This window comes from Equus przewalskii, chromosome 1, assembly GCF_037783145.1.
Source record: "Equus przewalskii isolate Varuska chromosome 1, EquPr2, whole genome shotgun sequence".
Classification (NCBI taxonomy): domain Eukaryota; kingdom Metazoa; phylum Chordata; class Mammalia; order Perissodactyla; family Equidae; genus Equus; species Equus przewalskii.
Genome location: NC_091831.1, coordinates 97,724,714 through 97,743,927, shown reverse-complemented (window position 1 = coordinate 97,743,927; position 19,214 = coordinate 97,724,714). Strand labels below are relative to the sequence as shown.

Genomic DNA, 19,214 nt, shown 5'->3' with positions numbered 1-19,214 from the left:
AGAAGACACCTGGGGCAGATTCTGTGGAAGTAATGCCCAGAGGCATCTGATAGGGAAATCTCTGCATCTACATAATCCAAGGGACTCAGAAATTTTCATCATGGAATTCCAACAAACCATGGACGTCACAGAGATGAGCTAGTGGGCTTGGCTTATTGCAGAGAATAGAAGGTTGATTCCCCTCTGAGCCACCTTGGAAATCTCTAGCCAATAAGGCTGATTATTATCCACTTGTCTCATTTGGAACAGCATGGCCCCATGCAAATAATCTTCTCAATAGCACTGGCAACATTAAATGACAGGTTCTCAATTCTCTCTTCACACAGAAACTTTAAGTACCTCACCAGGTACAGTGATCCCTTAATCGACATTTAGACCAACATATTTCCAAGTCCAGGAGCATAAAGGGAACTGGAAAGAACTTGAGTATTATCATCAGCGTCACCATCATCATTTTACAGCTGAGGAAACCAAGACTTGGAGAAGTTAAATAACTTGCTCAAGTTTACACAGCTAGAGAGTAATGAAGCTTGAGTTCAAACCAAGTTCTGTCTGATTCCAAACCCCATCGCTCCATCCTACCCCCAACCTGGTCAGGCCTATTACCCACTCACAAAAATGGAGGTCAACTGGCTATCTCTTTCTCGTACTTCCTTCTGGACTTCAATTCTCTTTTTTATCCCACTATTGGCTCTCTCTCGCTCGCTCTCTGTCTCTGTCTCTGTCTCTCTCTCTCTCTCTCTCTCTCTCCACACACACACACACACACACACACGCACACACAGGAAATGACTTTCAACTGTAGCACCTACTTTTTTTCCCACCTTCCGCCCCCAATATCTTTGCAAACAAAACTCACACTCATATTCAGCCACACCATGGGGAGGAAAGGCAGGGTACCTAGAGTTTGAGACTGAGGTCATTCCATCCCTCTCCTTTCCCTGTAAGGCTACTGCCTATTTCTCTCCTTTTATAAACAGGAACACATTATGCAAGACGCTGTGGATGTGGGATTTTTCAACAAGCCGGTGACACTCTTTCGCTCGGCATAAAATTGATTTAAATAAGTTTCTCCCTTTTACAAGATTCTTCCCTGATCCTGCTTAATCTTAAATTAAGAGCAGTATAATAATAACCCAGGAACATCACACCCCTGAATTTCAACCACTTCTCTCTGGAAAATCTCGTCTCCTTTTTTGAAAGTACGAGCTATTTTTTGGTCTCCACTTGTTTCTCTTTCTTACTTGTCACCACACATTGCTTTCTGTAAGGTATAAGCAATTGGAGGCTTCACGTTTAAAGTCTGTTTTTAGTCCACAAGATCTACAATAAGGCTCCCAGGAGACCTTGGGAAGAAAGGAAATAACCTCAAGGAGTTACCCTTCAAGAGCCACTGAAGCAAAGATCTACAGTCACCTCCAGTGATAAAAGGGTTCCATTCATTCACTCAGTAAATATTCATTGAGCACATACTATGTGCTAGGCAATATTCTGGGCACTGGTGATACAGCAGTGACCTGGCTTATTGAAGGGAAAAACAGATAACATGCTAATGATACTCAAATGTGTATCTCCTTCTAGGACCTCTTCCTTCAACTTTAGACTCACACATATAACTGCCTACTTAATATCTCCCATTGGATGTCCAGTTGAACCCCATAACTGTTCCTTCTCCATCTCAGTAAAGGGCAACTCCTCCCAGTTACTCAGGTCAAAATATGTGGAGTCATCCTTGACCCCTGTCTTTCTCTCATACCCTAAATTGAACCCATCAAACCCACCCGCAAGTCCTCTCTGCTCCATCATCAAATACATCCAGAATTGGACTTCTCACCATCACCGCCATACCCTGGTCCAAACCACCATCACCTCTCATCTGGATCACAGTGGCCTCCTGACTGATCTCCTTGTTTCCACACTTGAGCCCTCAGAACCTCTTCTAAGGTCTAAAGCTCAAGTGAGCATTGAAAACATAAATCAGATAATGGCAACCTGTGCTCACAATTCTCCAATGGCCTCCCATCTCGCTCAGAGAGAAAGCCAAAGTCCACACAAGGCCCTATAAGACCCTGTATCACCTAGCTCCCTGCTATTTCTCTGATCTTACCTTATACCATGCTCCCCCTCTCTCAGATCCTTCTACCTGAGTCTCCTGGCTATTCTAGAACATGCCAGTACTCTGTTGCCTCAGGCCCTTTGCACTTGTTTCCCTGCCTGAAAGGGTCTTTCCCCAGATCTCCATCTGGCTCACTCTTTCACTCCCTTCATGACACCTTGATGACTTTATATAAAGTGCCCACCCCCTACTCCTCCCTACCCCCCACCCCCACTCAACTAAGCACTCCATCCTCCCTTCCCTGGTTCAGGTTCTTTCATCACCTGATATTACACATTTACTTGTTTACTTACATATTATGTCTCCCCCAACTAGAATGAATGCTTCATGAGGATAGATCTCGTTATTTTCACTGCTGTCTCCTCTGCCTATAACATGCCTAGCACATAGACAGCACTCAATAAATATCTGGTGAATGAATGACTGACTAAAGAAAAATAGGTCTACAGTTGGTCACACACGGAAACACAGAAAAAAAGAAAAAGGAAAAAAGGGTAAGTTGCAGACATTGCTCATTCAAGCAAAGTTTAGGAGAAAAGAAGCCTTAGCCAAGGGGACTTTAAATATTAAGGTCCCTAGGATAGATTGATTGCAAAAATATCCCCAGTTCTTCCCCTCCCTGTATCCATGCTCTTTGCAATGTGACTGTGCAGCAATGCCCATCAAAAAATGCCATCTTCCCCTGCTTCTTCACTCTGGGCTGGCCTTGTGACTTACTTTTGTCAATAAACAAGGATGAAGTCACAGTGTGCCAGTTACAAGCTTAGGCCCCAAGAGGCCATGCGAGTTTCCATTCTCTTGGACTCCTGCCGCTACTATGTGAACATGCCAGCATCGCCCACTGGAGGCTGAGAGACCACATGGAACAGAGCCAAGGCGTCCCAGCTGAGGCCATCCTAAAGCAGCCAGCCTTCGGCCACTCCATCAGCAGACCAAAGCCACATGAGCAAACCCAGCTGAGATCAACCAAGCTCAACCCAGATCTGCAGAACTGCCCAGCCAACCCACAGACATGTGAGAAAATAACAAATGGTTGCCATTTTAAGCCACTAAGTTTGGGGGAGGTTTGTTCTGCAGGCCTGTCGGCAAGATCAGCCCCAATGTGTGTGATGAGTCCCAAGGGTAGGCATCTCAGCTGCTTTGCTCTGGGTAGGTGCTCACGGGGAAAACTTCTTGTGATTTAGTTCTCACAAAGGGGCGTCTGCAGGAAGAAGACACACTAACCATACCACACCATGTCTCAGCCACTGCAAATCAGCAGACCGGCATGCAGGTGAGCAAGGTCACTGTGATGTGGCCCCAAGAGACAGATCAGGTTTCTGAGGCAGCAAGACTAAAAGCCATGGGGGAAATTCACAGAGGTAAATGTCACCTTCTGAAGTAACTTGGGGGACACCCGGGCAGCTACCCTGACCGTGACCCAGCCTCGCCATATCCTATTTCAGAGAAACTTTGACAAGATTCTCAGGCATCCAGTCCCATTTCTGTCGGTGGAGCACACTGCAGTAAACCTACTGCATCAAGGACGGCCGTGGGATGGAGCTCTCAAATCCCCAAACACGCTCTCGAGAGGAACAAACCTCAAAAGGACACGGCAGCAAACTGCGACTTTCACAGGAAGCCTCCAAGATGGAAGGAAGTCTCAAATAAATGTGTCATATGATATTATGTAAATGCATTCCATGGTACACCAAAGGCCAGTATATTTCCATTTGATTCCGACACCTTTCCATAACCATAGAAACTATTATTGCTCTCAAAGAAAAAAGAAAAACAACCAGCAAGGAGAATACCTGCAAGACTATTCAATAAAGGAGACCCTTTCTTTCATGGTGGGGGAAAGGAAACTAACAAAATACTAAGGTTCAAAAGAAGCACAAATACAGTCCTTGATGTGGAGGAAACGCATCAGACACTGTTTGCCACTTGCTCCCTAATTCCTGTGCCTCTCGTCGCCTTGCAAAGATTTATGCCTCTGCTTGCTGCGTTCATTTACGCTCTGAGTGACCACAGGAACCTATGTCTACCACCCAACCTTCTAAACGTAGAGTGTAGAATTCCAGCCAATTCCTTAAACCAGAGCTCAGGACATAAATCTGAGCGACAAATAGAAATTACAAGAGGCACTACCCCAGTGACCTTGCTATGCTACCCCTCTGACCTCAAGTCCTATTGCTGTTCCCCTCACTCACTCAACCTCAGCCTCCCTGGCCTCCTTTCCAATTTTCTCATGAACATGCTTCTCTCCCGCATCAGGGTTTTGCAGGTGCTGTAGCGCTGCCCACAAAGCTCTTGCTCAGACATCTGCCTGGCTTGCTCCCTCACTTCCCCAGGGGTCTGGTCAAATGTCACTTCTCAGCAAAGCCTTCCCTGACCAAGCCGTATAAAAAAATAACCATGCTTACGCTACCTTCTGGCAGCACTCCCCATTCCACTTACCCTGCTTTATTGCTCTCCCCTATAATGCGTCATAGGCTGATACACTATCTAGTTATTTATTTGTCCATTATCTTAAACACACACATATACATACACAAGTTAAGCTCCTTGAGGGGCTTTATTTACTTCAATTCTGCACACATAGAGCAGTACGTGACACATAGTAAGTACTCAGGGAATGAAGTGCCATTTCTTGAGTGCCTGCTTTATGCCAAGCAATTTATACATGACAATCATTTCACAATGAACAGATATTTTTAAGCACCTACTATGTCATTATTATAACAACTCTATTGTTAATTCCATTTTACACATCAGGAAACCAAAACTCAAAGAGAGGCAAAGTAACTAGCCCAAAACACTTGCCTGTGTCTGAGCATCAAAGCCCGTGCTCCTTGCAATGCGCCAGCCTGCTTTTCAAATACCTCAATGATGGTTTAGGTTACAAAATACATGTGATATGCATCTCTGGCAAACATACATAACACAAGAGCTCTTCATTTTATCATTTTTTAGCTTTTGTCCAGGAAGAAACATCCATGAGACTGGATTTTCATCTCCCAGAGAGGACTGCTGGTAAGGGTTTTAATTTTCCTTTATTCCACCCATTTAGATATAATCAAGGTCAGAGCTTTTCTTTTGAACTGGGCTGGGACAAGCACAGACAGGTCAGGCACCCAACGGGGAAAAAAGCAGAAGTTCTGCTCAGAAAATCCCTCAGAATCTTCCAGAATCCCTGATTTTGTGAAGCACTGCTTCAAAACCTTCCTGGTCCTGGAATTTAGGAAAACAATCCATTAAAATAAATAAATAAATAAAAAGCCTGGCCTGCCTTGGGCACACTCCTCCTTTGGTGTCAGCCTGTGTCTGCGTCTACTGGGGTCTGGTCACGTCCGGCAAACACCAGCCCTGTTGTGACTTGAAAAGCTCTGCCCATCCAGTGGCCGTGATGTTGATGGGGTGGGAGAGCGATGTGGGTCACTCACAGACCAAGGACCAAGGGAAGAACCCAGTCCCTATTTAAATCTATGTAATTCCTCATCTGTGAGGGTTTCATACTAAAAATAATCACTGTCATAATTAATTCCTCCCTCCTCTCTGCTCCCGCCGCTCTGTTTTCACACCTGCATTACTGAACTTAGCACACTTCATTATTACAGGTGCTTCTCTCCCACCAGGTGTGAGCTTCTGGGGAGCCCGCACTTTTGTTTTCATCATCTCTGCATCCCCAAGGATTAATCTGGCCTCTGGCACACACTAGGTGCTGGATGAGTCTTTGCTGACTCAAGAAAGATGCAGAATGAGCCTGTACTGTATCTACTGCATCGACTGGAGCAAGCAGGACAAGTCACCTCTTCTGGAAAGGGCAGGAAGCAAAAACATAGAAGAGACCAGAATGACCACTGAGCTGGCTACAGTGCCCAATTCTCCCTCGCACACACCTGTCATCCCTCACCTGCCATTCCCTGAGCCTCAAACCACCCACATTTACCTCTCAAACAGGCTTTTTTAAAAAACGAGCAGGCACCTCTTAGAGCCCACCCCACCCCTCCCGACCTGAGCTGCTCTTATCAGAGCTCAAGAAGCTGACTTCAAGTTACCTTTAAACGGAGCTAGTTTGCATCTGTGACTTCTGGATAAAGGATCGTGTTTCAGCAGCCCGGCTGAACCCTGGACAGCAGAGATCTCTAACACCCGTCTGCGGAAGAAACGGCAGTGCCTCGCTCCTCCCTGGCTGAACGCATTTGCTCGCCCAACCCTGCAGAACAAATCATGTTCTTTTCCTTGCGCTAAAATCCATCTATAAACAAATCCTCTCTGTGTCCCTAAGAAACGGCTCCCACGCCCGCGGAGGGCGCCCTCCACATACAGAAATACACACTCACAAACCCCAACCCAGAGCCACCAGGTGTAGGCATGTTTTTAACCTGTTCTTTCAAAACAAACCAACAACAACAGAATCCATCTAGTAGGAATCGAATTGAAACTAAAAGCGGTGGCTAGGAAGCTTACGGAAACAGTTATAAATGTCAGCAGCCTAAGTTGCAAAACTATGTATGGCGCTAACAGTTCAAATAGGGTTTAAAAACAGCCCTTGGGGATGCCACCTTGAAAGAAGCGCGCAGCCCCGGGGCAGCGGGCAAGTCCTTGCTTTTCGGCGCCCGCTTTCCAAGCGCCTTCCCTGCCTTTTGTGCAATTTACTATAAACAACATTCAGAGGCTCCGGCGTGTACGTTTCAGCCCCGGCGGGCGAGCTTGGGAGCCCCCAGGAGCGCGCGGGGTCCGTGCCCCGGCCGGGTCTGCACGCACCGGAGCAAGCAACGCCGTCCCCTACCTGGGTGGGAAGTCCGCGGGCGGCCGCCTCCGGGTGCGGCGGGGCAGCGTCCGCCCTGGCGGCCCCGCCAGCAGCTCGAGCTCACGCGGCGCTGGGGCGATCCGGGCCGAGGCAGGAGTCCGCGGGTGTCACACCTGCATCACCGCGCCCACGCCGCCGCAGCCGCCTGCCCAGGCGCAGCGCGCAGCGCGCCCCCGCCACACCGAGCGCCGCGGGCGCGAGGCTCCTGGGTCCTCTGTTCAGCAGGATCAGATCCTAACCCGCTTTCTTCTCGGCCTGGGCATTAAAGGTATTCGCGGCCGGCAGCTGTTAGCTTCTAAATCCCCTTCTGATTCAAGGTTTGGAATAGCTCAGTGGAAAGGGGACCCAGTGGGGCCCCAGGCCCTCCGGATTTGCAGACCGATAGATATTAAACTTCTTATTCCTCGAGTTTCGAGTTTTGTACCCAGGTGATTATGGTCTTCATCTCGCTTTGCTCTCTCCACCCCGCCTGGGGCGAGGGGGCGCTGTGTTCGCTTTTCACCAACTCCCAACTAGGATAGGTCAGAGAGGACTCAAATTCCTGGGAAGGGGAATCCTCTGATAGTGCCATCCCAAAAGTATCTTAGACCACGGATGCAATTAAATCGCTCTGTCCTCGTTACCTCATCAGGGAACGTCAGGGGACTGAAAAGAACCTACTTGGTGAGCGGGAGGAGGGAGGAAGACTTGGAGGGTGTGATGCGTTACAGGAAGCCCTCCACGTGCACCTGTCTCCCTCCTTCCAACCCTCGACTCCACCCACGAAAGAGCTGAGCAAATTCAACTCCCAAGGCTCACCCTGCAAGGAAAGGCTCCTCCCAGGAGGCAGTGTGAAGCAACGAAGGGACACTGGAAATTCAGAGGAGACATCGAACAGCACAACTCACCAGGCGCTGGCGTCGTCTAGGGTCTGGAACTACATTCCTTTCTTAATAGGGCTAAAAGGAATCAAGTCCTGAAAGTCTGTTTCCTCTTCCCCACCCAGCACACCCCACCATCATAAGGTCTTCAGTTCCACCTCCTCACCATCTCTGCAATCCTGCACTGATGGCCAGCTCCTCTGTCCCTTCCCTACTTCAGACCCCCATCATCTCTCACTTGGGCCACCTCAAGAGCTTCAACTGCTAAGCCTCCTGGCCTCGTTTCTTAGAATGTAAATGTGATCTTGGCTCTTTCCTACCTAAAACCATGCTTTGGCTTCCCAACATCCTTAGAAAAGCCAAAACTCTTTGAACACATCTCATTTAGTCACCAAAGAACAGGCCCCTGCTGACCCCACAGCCTCACTTCTTCATCCTCATTCTTTCCTGTATGCCAGCCATACCAAATGTTTAATTCCTTCTCACTCGCTCACCTCCAGGCCTTTGCACATCCTGTTCCACCTGCCTGGAATGTTCTTTTCTTCCCAATCCTCTTACCCACACCTAATGCCTAATGGTTCTCGGTTGAGCCATCTCTTCCTCACGGAAGTCTCTCTTCATCCCTGGAATGAATGAGTTCTGCCTGCTCCGTGTGCCTAGAGCCACCACTCCTTCCTTTACCACAGCACCCAACATAGGTCACTAAAGTTAGTTGCCTAGTATCTGCCTGCCTCACTCAAATGTAAGCTGCAAAAAAAAGAAAAAATGCCTTTCTCATTGGCCATGTGCAAGGGCACATAGCATATGGTGTCTGCTCAATATGTATCAGTGCAGCCACCATGGAGACTAAGATAGAGAACAGTTCTGGCATCCAGAGGCTTCTTTATGCCCCATCTCAGGCGATAACCGCTCATCCTCCAGATGTAACCACCACTCTCACCTCTTTCCACATCAATTAGTATTGCCTGTTCTTGAACGACATATGAATGGAATCATACAGTATAGTGTGTGTTTGTTAGTGTATGGCTTCTTTTACTGAAAATGATGTGTGCGATTCACCCATATTGTTACACATATTAGTAGGTCATTCTTTTTTATTGCTGCGTAGTACTCCCTTGCCTAAATGTAACATAGCTTCTTTATTCTCTTCTCCTGGGGGTGGACATTTGGGTCACTTCCAGTTTTTAGCTATTATGGATAAAGCCACTGTGGACATTTGATAGACATATGTGTTCTTTTCTTTTGGGTATGTAACTAGGAGTAGAATTGCTAGGTCATAGGGTAAGTATATGTTTTGTGTTAGTAGATGCTACCAAACGGCTTTCCAAAGTAGTTGTGCCAACTTACAGTCCCCCCTGCAGTATTTGAGGATCCCAGATGCTCTACTTCTTTGCCATAACTTGGCATTGTCAGAGCTTTTAATTTTACCTATTCTCATGGGTATGTAGTGGTATTCCAATGTAGTTTTACTTTGCATTCCTTGTTGACTAATGATGTTGACCATTTGGCTTATTGGCCATTTGAATATCATTTTGTGAAGTGCCATTTCAAGTGTATGACCAATTCCTTGAGTTCTTTGTCTTTTACTTATTGGTCTATAGGCACTCTGTCTATTTAGATGTGAGTCCTTCGTCGGATATATATATTGAGGTCTTGTTTAAGAAATCTGCATCTACCTCAGGGTCAGGCACCTATTGTCCAATATTTGCTTCTAGAAGCCTTTTTGTTTTACCCTTCATATTTGGGTCTATCTTCTATTCGTGTGTAGAATGCAGTTGGTTCAAAGTTTACCTTTTTTCCCATAGATATCCAGATGCTCCAGAACCATAATGGAAAGGACCATTCTTTATGCACTGGCTTGCAACAGAACCTTTGTTGTAAATCAAGTGACCATCTATCTGTGGGTCTATTTCTAGACTCTCCATTCTATTTCATTGGTCTATGTACATATCTTTGTGCTGACCCTACACTGTCTTAATTAGTTTACCTTTATTGGAAGTCTTGAAATATGGTAATGTGTGCCCTTCAATTTTATTATTCTTTCTCCAAATTGTCTTGGCTCCTTAGGTCCTTAGCTTTTCCACATGAAAGTTAGAATCAACTTATTGATTTACACATATATGCACATGTACACGCAAATCCTCATGGGGTTTTGATTAGAATTGCCTTAAGTTTATATGAATTTGGTGAGAAATGACATCTTAACAATATTGTCTTCCACTCCTTTTACATTGTACATCTCTCCATTTGTTTAGATCTCCTTTCATTTCTCTCGGTATTATTTTATAGATTACAGTGGAGGTATCTTGCACATATTTTGTTAGTGTGGTGCTAACGTATTTGATGCTCTTGATTCTGTTGTAAATGGTACTTTAACTTCATTTTCCAATTATTTAGTGCGAGTATACACAAATAAAATTAATTTTTATATTGAATTATATCCAACATCAAAGTAAAATTGATTTTAATATATTATCCTTGTATCCTGTATCCTTGTATCATTACTAAATTCATTTATTAATTTTAATAGTTTGTATGTTATTTCAGACTTTCAAAGTATATAATATACATGAATAAAGACAAATTCTACTTTTTATTTTCCAATGTCTATATCTTGTATTTAAGCTTTTTCTTGACTTATTGCTCTGGCTAGGATCGCTCATATAATGTTGAATTAAAGCTGTGATATTGGACATCCTTGTCTTATTCTGAAATTCAGGGGAAAAGTCTTCATACTGTTTTTTATTATGTAAAGTATAAAAGTGATGACAATGAACAGCCTTGCTTAATTCTTAATTTCAAAGGGAAAACACTCTTACCATAGAGAGTGATGTTAACCATAAGTGTTTATTTTTTTAACTTTTATCAGATTAAAGAACTTCACTTCTTCTCTTAGTTTCCTGAAAAGTATATTATAAATATGTTGTCAAATTTTTTTGCATCTATTGAGATGACCATATAGTTTTACTCTTTAATTAATATGAGGAATTACATTGATTGACTTTTTTTTTTTTTTAAAGATTTTATTTTTTTCCTTTTTCTCCCCAAAGCCCCCCGGTACATAGTTGTATATTCCTTGTTGTGAGTCCTTCTAGTTGTGGCATGTGGGACGCTGCCTCAGCGTGGTTTGATGAGCAGTGCCATGTCCGTGCCCAGGATTCGAACCAACGAAACACTGGGCCGCCTGCAGCAGAGCGCGCGAACTTAACCACTCGGCCACGGGGCCAGCCCCCTACATTGATTGACTTTTGAATGTTACACCGTTATATTCCTCAAATAAACCCCACTTGGCAATGATGTAGTATCTTTTTCTATATATCATTGGATTTTATTTGATAATATTTTGTCTAATATTTTTATATTAAAAATATTCTGTGTTTATGGGAGATGTTAACTTATAATTTTGCTTTCTTGTAATGTCTCTGTCAAGTTTTTACATCAAGATTGTCTGGCCTCATAAAATGAGCTGAGTTTTTCTCATTTCTATTTTCTGGAACAGTTTGTGTAGATTGGTATTCTTTCTTTCTTAAAAGTTTGAAAAACTTCACCAGTGAAACCATTAGAGCCTAAAGTTTTCATTGTGAGAAGATTTTTAATTACAAGTTCAATTATTTTATTAGCCAGAGGACCATACAGATTTTCTATTTCTTCTTATATCAGCTTTGCTAAACTATTGCTTTTCCAGGACTTTAACTATTTTATTTAAGTTTTCAAATTTATTAACTGTGGTGATATCCCACAGTTATTTTTCACTGCTGATTTTGATAATTTTTGTTTTTTCTTTTTTTTTCTTATTACTCTTTGTCTGGGATTTATCAATTTTACTATCTTTATGAATAAAAAACAAATTTTGTGAATTTTCTTTTGTGGTGCTCCTCTTTCATTAAATTCTGCTCTTTTCATTTCCTTCCTCCTTCTTTCATTGGATTTAATTTGCTTTTTCTTCCTTAAATGGAAACTTAGATTATTGATTTTTAGTAGCCTTTGAAGTTACAGATTTTTCCCCCAGAAATGGTTCACCTTGTCCTCTGTTTTGCAGATGAGATGTGGAGTTGATCACCTCAATCCATTCAGGAATTAAGTTTCCAATGAACTGGATAGTAGCTTTACTTACACTCATTTCATCCCTGTTTTCATGTCTCAAAGATGATATCTGTCTTGTGTTTATTGGGGAACATTTCCTCCAAAGAGAATTTTTTTTAAGCACTGTGAGACTGCAAAATATTTCATTCTGCCTTTCCAGTCCAGTACCTAGCTTCTTATACCCCCCAACTCAGCATTCAGCAAATTTCCCACCAGGCAAACTGTCTGTACATTTGGGGTTTCGCTAGGTTTTAAACCAGCCTATCAGGCCGTACGGTAGTCTTAAACTCTGCTGGTTTTTTCCCCAGAGTATAGTCCCTTTGCCTATAGAAAACCTGATCCACAACCCATGCTCAGCCTCAGCAGATCTCCATAAGGAAGAAAACAGTAATCTTAGCTCCCCTGGGAAGGGCCCTTCCCTCTTTGGAATGTTAGTTCATTTAGTCCTTTTTGTTTTCAGTGCCCTCCAATATCTTTTAAGATATGATCTCTATAATTTATTCATTTTTTCTAGTCAATACACAAGACTAAAGACTTACCACTATCTATTAAATATTACTGGAAGTAGAGAGTGATTTGCTAACTCTTTAACGCTCACAACATTTTTACGAGGTAGGCACATTTTTCAGACAGGTTGTGTAACTTGCCAAAGATCACATAATAATCAGTAATGAAGCCAGGAGAAGAACCCAAATTATCTCATTCCAAAACCAGGGGAGATAATAACCATGATACCATGATGACATTTTGCTTCCAACCAATGGGAATATCCTTTTTTTTATAGATAAAGAAACACGAATTCTGATCTCCAACTGGAAATCTGAAGGGAAAATCATTTTTAAACCTTGTTTTGAGAGTCGTTAGAGTCAGATATGTAAGTAAATTACTTTAAATTCGAGCCACAGTTTTCCTGTAGAAACTAAATTACCTTTTCCTATTCCTCAAGACCCAAGAGATAAACCTCACTTCATCAAAAGCCTTCTTTGTCCCTGTTTTCTTCAGGAAACATGAAGGCCAACTCAAATTTTCCATGTCCTTTCCCACAGAAGACTGTTGTCAATTATGACAATTCTCATGAATACAAATGCATCTGGTGGAACACCTTCATTCTGTGTTTTCACTTTCGTCATGTAATGCAGTGACCTCCTAAACTGCTTGCTTAGAACAGCAAAGGCTAAGATAATTAGGGCAGAAATGGGAAAATCCACAATCAATTTGTGTTTTGAAAATGGCTAAAGAATACCAGATGAGCGCCAGAGGCCATCAGGCAGCTGGTGGTTGGTGGCTCCAAAGAGTAAGTCACAAGTGAAGCTCCAAAGGGAAACCAGCACATTCTGAAAAGCACTGGTGTTTATTCTTTGTGAGCCTTTGCCTGAGAACAATGTGATAATGATGAAGTCCCTTCTGGTGACAGTTTTATCAAGAGGAAAATTTAAGATGCAAAGAATCAGAATCTCTTTTGCTCGCCGTACTGGCAGCGAGGAACTTCAGATTTGACCGTGGCAAAATTCAATATGTGAACTTACCAAGAAAAACTTTGGGTTCTTGGTTTTTAGGAAAGAAAGTGACGTCTGATACTGCAGAAAAACCAGAGAATTCTATAAAGAAAGCAATGGTCTGCTTAAAAGTGGAATTATAAAAGAGGAAAAAGGAACCCACAAAGGCCCATCACAGGATTTGGAATATTTCCATTACCTTCTGCTGTTTTCCAATCAACCAAAGAAGGCAATGATTTCCATGCTCTGGTGATGTCTGGCAGACCTGCTGGTTCATTTCCTGGATTTTATCACTCTGTAAATTTTGATGGTTCAATTACGCTACCATCAAATGATGTTAAAATGCCACTCTTCCTGTATAAAAAAAAGCTTTTAACACTACCTGCCAGTATAACAATCGACTTCACAGCTGCCTTGATCATTTGCTTACCGTTTGAAAGGCATTCTACATTTACTTTTGCTAATCTTCACAAAAACACTCAAGTTATACACATTATTCGTATTTTATAAATGAAAAACCAGTTTAGAGTGGTCAGATGATTTGCCTAAAACCACACAACCAGTAAGTGGTGGGGTCAAGAGTCAAATCACAGTAAAATTTCATAATTTTCCACAAAATCACTCTTTTTCTATTGGAATTGTCTTGTCTCCTCTTCAGTGTGGTTCCAATCTAGCTGTCTGTCTTATCCTTCCTCACTTCCATTTCAACACCTTCCATTCCATCCAACTGGTCTGTTCCCTCAAATATTTTGTACTTATTTTCTCTTCTATATCGTTACACACCCAAGTCCTTATGCGAATACTGTTTCCAGTCCTCAAGCCTGTATAAAGCCAACTTATCCTTCAAGTTCCTGCTGAGGTTCCACTTCCTCCAGTAAACCTGCCTAGACCATCCTATTCTCCCCAACCCCAGCTCTCCATAGCCATCTCTCGCTTCCGGATTTTTATATAGCATGCATTCTCTGTACTGTTTGTTCATTCATTCATTCAACAGATCTTTATTCATTCAGGCACTGGAAACACAGAGATGACTGGAAGTGAAATCCTATAACAGATGTATGAAGATAAACTATGTTTTAAAATATGCATATATACATAAAATATTAAAAAATAAATATGTGCAACAATATTAATAATAGCTGGCATTATTGAGTACTTACTATATACCAGGCACTATTCTAGGCCACTTAGATGTTTTAGCTCAACCTTCACGTCAACTCTATGAAGTAAGCACCTTTTTACTTACGAATATTGACACACAGAGAGGTTAAACAAATTTCCCAAGGTCACAAAGCTAGGAAGTTGGGCAAGCTGTCTTCAAGGCCTCTCCTTTCAAAACCACTACCCCATATAGATTTAGACGTAGCAGAGAGAAAACAAGGCTGCTTCACAGAAGGCTTCACACAACAGGTCATGTTTCAATGGTGTCTGGAAGGAAGATGAGAAGTTCATCAAGGGGCCCAGGAGAAGAAGGGTGCAGCGGACATTGTGGTTTATTCTCTAGCTTCCAATCCAGTCTCCCTCAGCAACTGTGAAGTTTGGAAATGTTTGGAAAAGATGTCAACCCCATGAGTGGCCCATGACTGACCTAAGTCAACCAGGTCAGTAACTCCAGTAAGTAACTCCAGTGCCCTGGCTCATGGTTCTTTCAGAAACCCAAGCCTAATAGCATTTCTTTGCAACAGAAATTGTTTCAAAGAGGTCCATGAGATCACACTAAAGAAAACTACTCTTTCTCTTCTCCAGGATACAAAAGAGGAAGCAAATAGCCCTGCTTGCTACTGGCAGCCATTTTACAACCATGAAGAGGACCAGCATTAACATGAAGGTTGTTGTCTTAGCCTAGGTTCCCCTCGCTTAAGCCAGTGCTTCACCTTCTATCTGTCTTCATCCCAGTTCTTAGTAGTTGTAGTGGTATTGCATGCCAAGGGTTAGCACCACCCTACTGCCCACCAATAAAGGTGACCAGTGAGTGATCCAGTCACAGAATCCCTCCTGAGTGACTAGTTTCCAGGGCCCTTTCTGATACCCACTGCCATAGCCGAGGTTTTCCCATGAAAGCAGAGCCGGAGGCAAGGGTCTACATGCAGGTACTTTATGCTGGGAAATGAGCCCAGAGAACAAGAATGGGGAGGCTCTGAAGAGTGAAATAGGGAGAAAAGGAAAGTAAATTCAAGGGCATATTATCGAACTTGTCACTACTGTTGGTAACTGGACATTGGTTCTGTTGGGAAGCTCTGAGGAATTGTATAGAATACGATTCAGAAATGTTACCCAAGTATTGGAGGATTGAAAGACTCATTTTCCAGTTTTCATCTCCCATTGGTCAAAGGTTGCCCCCTGGAATGTTAACTTCTTCACACTTGCAGGTTTGCATGTGCACGAATGTCCAGCTGGTCCTCCATTTGGTTCCCACAAGAGTCCCATATCTAGTATCAGAAAAGCCCTGGGGCAACAAGTGGAAAATACGCTGTGCAGCTGAGGCAAGGTGCTGGTAGACTTGTACAAGCTGATTCCTGCACCAACGGCTGGACTAAAGGTGGACTCAGAGGATATGAGGTGGGGCACAGGAGGCGTCCATACAGTAGTATCAGATGTCGGAGAGAGAAATAAAAAGCCCCTGCAAGCTCAAGGCCATCATCGGGCTGCTAAAATGTGGGTACCTCTCCACTTCCAGTAATATGAGCACATTAACGTGCTTCTTATTTAAGCCACTTCTTTCTTTTTAAACTCTCCTTTATTAAAAGGAGACTACTAGACAAAAAAAAAAATGTATTTATGAATAGTGGCAAGGCAGGTAGTAGCAGGAAGGCAGCCAGAAATATAGGATTTGTTTTCCTTGAGTGTAGGATTTATTTTCCTCCTTGGCTGTGAAGCCCTCATGGTATCGCATTGTCCACGTTCAAAATGGCTCTCTGTTTATGTAAAATAAAGCTCGCTGTCTTTTCTGTCGCCTGAAGCTGAAATCATGCCAAATCTTACAGAGAGCATTCTGTACAGAAGACATAGTATGTACAAGAGAAGCAAGGAGTTCATTAATCAGCTCAGTTTTTCATTCAACAAATTTGGGGTGCCTCTCGTGTACCAGTCATTGTTGTTGTCACTGAGGATACAGCAGGGAAACAGACAAAATTCCCCACTGCCAGGAGCTTGCAGTCTAGCAGGGATAACAGACAGTAAACAAATAAATAATACTCAGAGACTGGGTGGGGGGTGGGGTGTAAGACTGCATATATTTTTAAAGGATCATCTAGTTTCTGTATTAGGGACAGACTGTAAAAGATAGGGGTGGAAGCAAGGAGACCTTTTCAATGGTAATACAGTAATTTGGGCTCGAAATGATGGTGGCCTGGATAAGAGTGGTGAGAGTGGAGGTGGAGAGAGGTGTTCATTCCCATCGCCTTTATTGCGCACGTCAGTAAAATCTTTGAGGAGGGAAATGTCTGAGGAAAAAAATAGATTCCACAAAGAAATGGAGAAGGGAATAAACAGAAAAGGCCACCGGGTAGGTGCTGAGAAGGACATTCGACTCGGGGGAGGGACAGCTGCAAAGTGCGAAAGAGCTGGAGACTGAAAAAAATGCGGGTTATGAATTGAAACCACTTTAATGTTAATTAATAGACGTATGATTAATAATAATTGAATTACTTTTGATTACTTTCAGTTGCTGGGTTATATTCCTTTAAATACAACACTATACAAAGACTGGACTATGTAGGACCCAAAATACATAGGCTTACACAGACTTACACTGAATGATATTTGTCCTGTTTAACACATTTTGAAACTGATTTTTAAATACTTTTACTCATCGGGTTATTAAATCTTCCCCTTTGAGATATATTAAGTATCAACTCCTGCAAAGAAAATTAGATAGAAGGCAGTTTAGACATGAAACAAACTAGAATCGTGATCAAAGAGAGTCTCGGTAGATAAAACATAGTTTAGAAATTAAATTAGCTAAGTTTGGCCTTCCCACATTAATCATTTCATAATTCATATTTTCAAATATTTATAGTTCATTGAGCAAGCCCATTTTCTCTCCCTGTGGGACGACGCTTGGTTCTTAAGGGGCCCTGTGATTCAGGGAGGAAAATTATGCGAAGTAAAGCATGAGTTACCTGTGACTATGAAGCCGAATTTGTGATTTGCTTTGCCTTCTTTCCAAACTCAATGGAACAGTGAAGTAGGGGAAAAAGTGGGTGACAGCCGGGGAGGGAGCACTGGATGGCCTCCTCATCAGAAAATGTTGGGGACAACAAATTCTCCCTTTAAAATGCAAGTATACTCTGAGAGTGTAAGCTCCTTCTGACCTCTGCGTGATTGTAGTAAAGCCTCAGTTACCTAAGACAGTGGGCAATGGGGCACTGACAAAGAATAGTAGGGGAAAGCCTAGAAACTTGGAATCAGGGAACTGGGGTTCTGGTTCTATCTGGTTCCATCTGCTACTATCTAGGTGTGTGGCTTGAAGAAAGTCACATTGCTTCAACAAGTGGTGTTTAGGAAAACTGGATATCCGCATGCAAAAGAATGAAGTTCAACACTTACACAGTACACAAAAAGTAACTCAAAGTGGAGCAAAGGCCTAAATATAAGAGCTAAATCTATAAAACTCTGAAAAGAAAACATAAGGGAAAAGCTTCATGACGGTGGATTTGGCACTGATTTCTTGGATATGTCACCAAAAGAACAGGAAACAAAAGCAAAATTAGATAAATTGGAGTACATCAAAATTAAAAGCTTCTGTGCATCAAAGGACAATCAATGGAGTGAAAAGACAACCCCCAAGATGGGAGAAAATATTTGCAAGTGACGTATTTCATGAAGGGCAAATATCAAGAATACATAAAGAACTCCTACAACTCAACAACAAAAAACAAACAATCCCGTTAAAAAATGAACAAAGGACTTGAACAGATATTTCTCCAAAGAAAATATACAGCTGCTCATCATCACTAATCTTCAGAGAAATGCAAATCAAAACCTCATTGAGATACCACTTCACACCCATTAGGATGGCTATTATAAAAAAAAAGAAAGAGAAGAAAAGAACAAGCATCGTCAAGGATGTGGAGAAACTAGACCCCTTGTGACTGTTGGTGGAAATGTAAAATGGTGTTGCTGCTATGGAAAACAGTATGGTTAATCTTCAAAAAATTTAAAATGGAATTAGCATTTGATCCAGAAATTCCACTTATGAGTATATACTCAAAAGAATTAGAAGCGGGGACCAGAAAAGATATGTTTAGACCCATGTTCATAGCAGCATTATTCACAATAGCCAAGAGGTGGAATAAGATGGTAAATTTTGTTGTATTTTACCACAATTTTTAAATAATTTTTAAAGATAATAGAAAGTGATTTCACAGTGTGAGATACACAGAAAGTGCTCCAAGAATAATAAATTTTGTACTTGTTATTATTGCACTAAATTTTCTTGAACAGAAGCCTAAGATGGTCCCATTATGTCAAGAGTTCCTTTCTGTGGAAAAGAAAGCATGTGGTGGGATAAAATCATCAGAATTTTTAGAAGTGCCTGAGAAACCATTTGGTCTCATTTCCTGAGGGAAAAAAAAAGTTACAATGCCTTGCCAACTCTTAGAGCTCCTATTTCTAAAACACAGGCTTTGGACAATTCACTAAGTCATCTTTAAGTCTTTTCACCTCTCATAGTCCTCTGTTCCAAGTCAGTAGTTTGTAAATCGTATTCTGCAGCTCTAGATCCTCCAGGAGAAGGGCGAGCAGAGTCATCTGAGTTCTGGATGCTCCAGGACACACACACACACACACACACACACCCCTTGCTTCAAGCAGAGATGCTCGCTTTCTCTTTTCAAGAAAAACACAAGAATTTGAGACCAAAA

General features: G+C 42.5%; 1 protein-coding gene across 16 annotated transcripts in view; it reads right to left on the bottom strand.

The window, feature by feature from the left end:
- The window catches only part of SV2B (synaptic vesicle glycoprotein 2B), a 194,417-nt gene extending 186,743 nt beyond the window's left edge, over window positions 1-7,674 (bottom strand). For 10 of the 16 annotated variants that reach the window (XM_070618524.1, XM_070618460.1, XM_070618513.1 and 7 more), the window contains exon 1: window positions 6,157-6,314. The gene's annotated coding sequence lies outside the window, so the exon portion shown is untranslated. Of the gene's footprint in view, window positions 1-6,156; window positions 6,315-6,890 lie in introns of those variants that run through there. The other 6 variants (XM_070618425.1, XM_070618439.1, XM_070618414.1 and 3 more) reach the window with 6 other exon arrangements.
- Between the last annotated feature and the right edge of the window lie 11,540 nt (window positions 7,675-19,214).